The sequence below is a fragment of the Zingiber officinale genome, chromosome 7B (genome assembly GCF_018446385.1).
Source record: "Zingiber officinale cultivar Zhangliang chromosome 7B, Zo_v1.1, whole genome shotgun sequence".
In the NCBI taxonomy this organism is placed as follows: Eukaryota; Viridiplantae; Streptophyta; class Magnoliopsida; order Zingiberales; family Zingiberaceae; genus Zingiber; species Zingiber officinale.
This window is the reverse complement of record NC_055999.1, coordinates 8,971,311-8,979,389: the sequence shown is the minus strand read 5'-3', so window position 1 is coordinate 8,979,389 and position 8,079 is coordinate 8,971,311. Positions and strand designations below refer to the sequence as shown.

Below are 8,079 nucleotides of genomic sequence, written 5' to 3'. Positions count from 1 at the left end.
CTCGAACATAGTTGTGATTGAGATCCTTCCGGCTACAATATCAACCTCCCCTTATAAAGGGGTTGAGTATATATTGTATCATTTATGTTCCTTTCAGGGCCTAAACTCTCCCGACTCAGGCATAGTCAGGGTCAAGATCCTTCCTGCTGCGATATCAACCTCCCCTATAAAGGGGTCGAGCATATATCATATCTCCTATGTTCTTTTCAGGTGTCCAGACTCCCCAGACTCAGATATAGTCGGGGTCGAGATTCTTCCGACTGTAATATTAACCTCCTCCCTATACAGTGGTTGAGCATATATCATATTGCTCATATCTTTTTCAAGGCCCAGACTCCCCTGACTCGGATATAGTCGGGATTGAGATCCTTTGGGCTGTGAAATCAATATCCTTCTTCAAAGGGGTTGAGCATATATCATATTGTTCATGTCCTTTTCAAGGCCCAGAATTTCCCAACTCAGACATAGTCGGGGTTGAGATTTTTTGGTTGTGGTATCAAACTTTCTCTGTAAAGGGGTCCAGCATATATCGTATTGTCTGTGTTCTTTATAGGGTCCAAACTCCCCCGACTTAGATATAGACAGGGTCGAGATCCTTTCGGCTATGATATCAACCTCCCTCTGTAAAGGGGCCGAGCATATATCGTATCACCCAGTTCATTTTTATGGCCCAATTCCCCCTAGCTCAAGCATAGTCAAAGTTGAGGTAAAAGTCACAACAAAATCATTAAAATCTTAGCAAGAATGCAAATTTATATAGGGAATTGAGAAACCAAAAGTTTCATTATACACACGGATGCCAAGTACAAAAAAAAGAAGAAAAATTCATGTAAAGTCTACCACGTCTTCTTTGTGGATGTCGTTTGAAATCTTGGAGTACTTGATAGTTGGAAAATTCTTGTTGGAGAGCAACATCAAGGCATCATCCATGCCATACCGCACCATTCGGGCCAAATGAGTGTCGATCATAACAAAAAATTCCTCGAATTTGAGGAATTCCTCCTACTTAACAAACTAGCTCTTGTTTTCGCCAGCATGATACTTTTGGAGCTCAGCCGTCAAGCCTATTAAATGATCCCTATAGGCCTCGAAGATGGCTTGTAGTTCAACCTTGGAGACTTTTATAATTTCAATCTCAGCCTGGTTGGTCTCAACTTCAAAGCGGGTATTCTCTAGCTCACAAAGTTGGGTCTCAGCTAACACTTGACCATATTTCACTTCTTGGTGTGCAAACTCCAAGGCCGCCCAAAGTTCATGTTGGTACAGTTGGCACCAATGATCAACTTGAGTTTTGATGAATGTTAAGTGGATTAAAGTTTGATGTGTTATTGATCTAACATTGTTACTGAGTATGCAGGGTTGACTAACTTAACGGGTCAAGAGAATCAAACACTGGCAGGAAGTCCAGTTAGGACCTGTGAATATTGATTGACGAATTCTAGATGTAGGATTCTGGCAGAAGGTCAGGATTTTCGATTCCCAATGGGTTGAAGTTTGGATGTGCGATTCTGGCAAGAGGTCGGGATGTTCTATTCCCGATTAGCGAAGTTCAGATGTGTGATTTCGGCAGAAAGACCTGGTGGATCAAATTGGACATCAAGAAGGTAGCTTGACATTTGGTAAGTGGAGGTAAGTCATCGGAGGAAAGTGACTTAGTGAGGACATATCCCATTTGAGGGGACAATAGGTATTAATCTGGTTTAAGTTTATTTGGAAAATCTAAACTGAGACCATGACTAGATCCAGGTTTGGAAGACAGGATTTAATTAATACTATTTTTATTATGCTAACTCTATTTTATAGGTTATTATTTATTTTGGGCTAACATAAACTGGCAGGATCGAATTACACAAAATAATGTCTCGGGTGAATAGTACCCGAAGCGTCTTCCATGTGAAGGAAGACACCTTGAGCTGGGCGATGAAAGGTACATGTGAGGGCTTGGAGGATGTCTTTAGTTGGATAACTCAAAAGATCTCGATGATTATAAGGCACTAGTTTTATAGGATAAACTTTGCCTATGGAAGGCGCCTTCAACACTCAATAAAAGGAGGTTTCGCCCAAGGCTTCTATACAACTGATATACAACTCTTCTACAAGCTTTTGCGCATTTGTTCGACACTCCTAATGCTCCAACTTTGTGTTGCTGCTCTGCTACGATGCTGCTACACTCGACTACTATTGAGGAGTCGTCCAACACTGAGCTCGAGCCGACTGTCTTCAAATAGTGTTGGGTAACAAAAGTTTGAATTTATACTTAAATATTATTTAAAAGGAAAGTGTGGCTTATTAAACTTATTCTCATCTTTTTATACTCGATACCCTCTTTCGGCGATTCTAAAAAAGGTCATTAATGGATTACCCATCGATAGGTCTTAGGGACTTGGGTCTTGTGTAGGATTGTAAGCATTAGAAGGGGGTGAATAACGCTTATGGCTTTCACGTTCATTTAAAACTTAGAGAGACAAGTGGCAATGGAATAAAGAAACGAAAAGAGAATAGACAACACTAACAAGGCAAGATTTACTTGTTCAAAGTGAATGATGACTTCTACTCCAAGGCTTGCACGTGAGAGTACTTTCGTTGGACAATCACTAATCAATTAAAAAAGTTACAAGAATGATTACAATTGAATAAGTAACTTCAACTAACCACATGATACAGAAGACTTAGAGAATCATATCTGTAGTGTAGTCATCATCTGTTACGCATGGCAAGTGTACGGTTACGTTGTCAGTAATATAAAAGATTATCATATCGACAGGGACTGTTGATTAAGAACTAGTTAAATTTGCACGGCGAATTATCTGGACAAACGTAAGATTTATGGGAAAAGAGAGTAAGAGAAAGAGAAGAGGGAAAAGAGAGAATGGATCTCAAAGAGGGGTTGAGCTAAGAGGATGGAGGATGGTAGATTCTAGAATTTGGTTTCCTTGTAATGATAGGCAATGTTACATAAATTTCTTAGTTCCTATCCTCTATGTTCATGCTCTTGTAGGAAGTTAGATACATTACCGACTCTCCCCTGTAGTGGATAAGATGGCATGATCTCTTACTCTATGTCCTATGCTACTAAATGGAAGTGATTCCTATGAAGTCCATTAGCGGGGCAGCCCTGTCATGACGCTCATTGATCATAAAACATAGAAATATGCTAACACACAATAACATAGAAATACTGATTATGCTCAATCCCCTACTTCTTTGTGAAGATTTGCTTCTCCTTTCAAAGTGATACCCTAGACGTCCATTAGTGGGGCAGCCCTATCACGACATCCCTCGATCATACGATCTAGGGTATTCCCCCTATGGGATTAACAATTCTACACAACTATTTGATAAAGTATGCAAAAGATATATATAAGCATTCACACACATACATTATCAAACATGAACAAGACATTAACAAGTCATTGAATAGAAACATGACAAATCTACATAGTTTTACATCTCCATCACATCACAAATACTCCCTAATCCTAGATCTAGAGATCTACTCCATTGCAAAGGAAGAACAACCCCAAAATATAAAATAAAGCATACTTACAACCCTAGGTGTGAGAAGAAGGGGAAGAAGAGATGCTTGCCGATGATTCTGATGTCTTGGGGATGCCTCCTTGCTCCGGAGATGGATAGATCTTCAAGGGAATGGAGGTGAATGAACCTCTAGGGTTTCCCTCTAAGGGGAGAACCCTTTTCCAAGGAGAGGGACGAAGTCCCAAACCCTAGATGAGTCAAAAAATGGGGATATTGACCCTTTTATACCTCCTCCAAGTTGCCCTGGAAAATCAAGATTACAGGGGTCCGGAAAACTGGATTTTTTACCCATTAAGCCAGATTTTCTCATGATTCACTCTGAACCAAAGTTATATCTCTTGAAATTATCTTCAATCTAATACTTGGATTGAGCCCTAGTTCCAATCAAACCGAAAGTTATGGCAGTTCAAAGTTTGGTCTGCAGTCTGGGCGGAGGTCCAATTGAAACCGTGGTTGGGAGGCACGACCAAGACATTTAGCAGGGGTAGACAATGTTTTCTCTCTGTTGGATCTGAAGCAAAGTTGTAGATATTGAAGTCAGCTACCTTTCAGTATAAAGAATAGCTTGAAACTCCAATGGAGCGTAAAGGTATGGCCAAATTATGATCGATCTGCAATCTGCCCAAAATTTAGCACAGGTCTGTTTTGGCATGGCACAGCCCGTCTTCTTCGTTACACGGTCGTGTGGAATCCACACGACCTCACACAGCTTTCTCTAGGGTTGAGTCACATGGTCGTGTGGCTCACACGGTTGTGCCCTTCCTCTTCTCTGCCAAAGTCACACAGCCGTGTGGATTGACATAACCGTGGCCTTCTTCGCCTCTGTAAAGTTGGCACGGTCGTGTGCTGCTTAGCGGCGGGGATAATGGCACGGCCGTGTATCTCACACGGATGTGGCCCTCTTCACATCTGGATTGCAGGCATGACCGTGCCATTTGGCATGGCCGGAACATGCTAATGGCCACACGGTCATGTAGCCTACACGACCCAAGCTCTTGTGTGTATTTTTGCTCCATTTTCACTCCAAATAGCGTCCTGTCAATAAAAATAAGCAAAGAGCAGATCTCTAAACAAAATATAATGGAAGTATGATATTATAATGAAATTGGGTGCAATAAACATAGATTATGCACATGAAATATAAGTAGATGTGCGTCCAAACATACATAAAAGTGTATATAATCTACGCACATCACACCCCCAGACCTAAACCTTTGCTTGTCCTCAAGCAAAAACTGCATCTAGACTCATGTGGTTAAGTAGTGCATCATAATCTCTAGTAAATCAATCTAATCCTATCAAATGATTTTATTGGTGAGCAAGATACAAAAGTAGTTTGAGTATGACCTAAGTAGTAGTCCTCCGTGCTCAGTGCAATGGTGACCTATGTTTATCAAGTTTCAATCCCTAAGCCTAGTCAAGTCGTCATAAAACTGTGTTCCCTATACTTCTGGCGATAGGCACTTACCTGCCACTCACTTGGTTCATCCTTCTCAATCTACCCAAGGTCTCAAAGGCATGCTCGATATCAAGGGAAACATAGCAGTTATTTCCCCAGTAACCTAACTCGGTCTCAAAGGGATAACTTACTAGTTTCCACCCACGACAACTATTTTTTATATCCCTTATTCATTTATTTTTTTTCATCATTTCATTTTTTTAAGTGATTACAAGATGTAATACTTGTATACAAATGCACATAAATGCAAATGTTGGGATATTTTAATTTTTCCAAATGAGTTTACATGATTCGAGCCTCATCCAGTAACCAAAATGTAGTTTGAGAAATCACCATAGAAACACTAGTACTAATCAAATTCTATGAATCATGACTATTTTTAGAGTTATCAACAATCAAAACTAGGCAAAGTGTATAGAGGTCCTAAAACAACGTCAATACTTAAACTCTTATAGTAAAAACATTGCTTACTTCATGCTATCATAGATAGAAAAAGATGTATCACTAAACATACTAGCACTATAAGTAACCCATAAATCACATAAAATCTAGAATAAATGTGCTAGTATTTTTCAAAAGGAACAAATAATCATGATGTGATGAATGATGCAACTAGCAAAAAATTTTATTATGCAAAAAGAAGAATATACCAAAAGTTAAACTAAACCTAATGCATCTAATGCATCCCCCTAGATTTAAACTTTTCATTGTCCCAATGAAAACTAAAAACAATGTGGAGGAGATTAAAAGTAAGAGAAGTTACTAAATGATGCGTGCCAAATGCCCATGTCATTAACTTTCTCATCATGTAGTTGCACTCCTCCTAATCTTTGAGTCATATAAAAGAAGATTGACAACAAAAATTAAGTAGAGAATATATGTTTATTATAAAGAAAGAAATGAAACTAGATAGAACTAAAGACATAAAAGAAAACAAGGAAAATGAACTTAGGTTGCCTCCCAAGAAGCGCTTGTTTAAGGTCATTAGCTCGACCACCTCATTAGATTCATCTAAATCTCACTCTTGGAGGGGTAAGATATTTTAGAACCCTCCTATCAGAGGCTCTTATTATGGAGGGAACTTTCAATATTGGAGTTAAAAAATGAAGTATTGCTCTCTCCATCTTCGTCTTCTTTGAAGTTTTTTTCAGGTGATTGAAGACAGTTTAGATTGAGCTTCCAAATATCGACCTTATGAAAATCTGCACACTCAGAAGAAATACAAATCTCCCACATACATGTTAAATAAGATAGAACCAAAACCATATTAAGATAAACAGAATAAGAAATAAAAATTGAATCACATCCAACAAAGTCAAATATAGGTATCTTTATAAAATTTTCTAAATGATCACAAGAAGTACTAACCTTACTTTACTGAGAGATGCTTGAATGTTCTAAACATGTAGATGTGACTTCCTCTGAATCAAATGATGGTTCTGGCTCTGGCTCAGGTGTTGGTCCTAGAAAAGGTGGTGATTCTTGAGACTCTGCCAACTCTGCATAAGTTCCTACACATTGGTCCACAACATGTTCAATCTTTGCAACTCTCATAATGTTTAAGGGTTGTGTGAACAAAGGAGGTGATTCTTGAGATGCTGCTTCCACAACACATCTCCCTACACTTTCTTCCATATCATCATCATCAACACATACATCAAAAAATAAACCAACATCAATATCTTCAATAGGAGAATCAATTACAAGAGGATCAATAACTTCACTTGCAGTTTTAAGTTGATCTACCACATCACATTCTTCATCTGAAAATTCAATTTCATCATAACACCCTGTAAACCCAGATAGTAGATCTAAAAACTTAATATCCTCTGTATTATCATCATAATCCTCATCCAAAGAGTCTTCATCTTCATATACATCCTAAAATCTGCACTCAACCATATTTGGATCACAGAACTTTTTCAAGTCTTTGTTTTCATTGACCTTCACTAGCCTTTGTGGAAAAGGAACCCTTAGTAAAGGTCTTGGGAAAGATTGAACTTCCTTTTTCTCATATTCTCTTTGAGCTTACGGAGGAGGTCCAACTTGCTTATCTAATGTTGATGTGATTAATCGTGAGGGAAGGACACTTGTGACCTTTGTGAACTTCTTGGAGTAATGGAACTGAGTTCTTGTGCTCTTCTATTATTCTTCTTCTCAATTCTAAACAAATCCTTCTTTAGAAGTTCTTCATGATTCTTGCCACTACTCAACTTAATACCATTATCATTTACACTAGATCTTGTCTGTGTAGGAGGAAGGCCTTCTTTGAACCATTTTGAAACTATGCTACCAATCTTTTCCCCCAAATGTTTGAACTCCTCATTCTGTGACTTGTGAATTTCAACATTCTTGGATGGTTGAACTGTAATTTGTTTGACAGGCTCTCTTGCATTTCTGGCTTATACTTCTTGAATTTTTTAGGGAGATTCCATCCAACTTTTGTTCGACCATTCATGGAGGTTCAATGCCACTTGATCAATTAACGTATATGCTTCATCTACACTCTTGTCCATAAAAAAACCTCCAACTGATGAATCTAACAAACACTTATTTGAGAAAGAAATTTCCCTATAAAATATGTGCAGGGTCAGCCATTTTTCCAAACCATGAAGAGGGCACTATCTTTGTAGAATCTTGAATATGTCCCATGCTTCTAATAATGATTCACCATATGCCTGAGCAAAATTTGTGATGCAATTCCTCATATAAATTATTCTACTTGGAGGGAAAAAATGATTCAGAAATTGCTTTTCCAATTGTTTCCAACTTGTGATGCTTTAAGGATAGAGAGAATATAACCAAGTCCTTGCTTTATCCTTGATACTGAAAGGAAATGCCATCAATAGAACTACATCTGTTGACACTCTTTCACAGTTCACCATATCACAAAGCTCTAGAAATGTCTTAAGGTGCAGATAAAGACTTTCTGATACTTCTCCTCCAAATTTGTAACCTTGTATCATGAAAATTAACTCTGTGTCTAGTTGAAAACTTTCTGCTTCAATATGAGGCTGCACAATGGGAGATAAAAATCTTACAGAAATGGGTGCAGAAAAAATCTCTTAAGGACCTGCTTGACA

The 8,079-nt window shown here is 38.4% G+C and overlaps 1 non-coding gene across 1 annotated transcript; it reads left to right on the top strand.

Annotated features, from left to right (window-relative positions):
• Positions 1 to 7,600: 7,600 nt before the first annotated feature.
• Positions 7,601 to 7,706, top strand: LOC122007507. Its single transcript, XR_006118996.1, has one exon. It is a non-coding gene; the product is annotated as a small nucleolar RNA R71 (small nucleolar RNA).
• Positions 7,707 to 8,079: the final 373 nt, after the last annotated feature.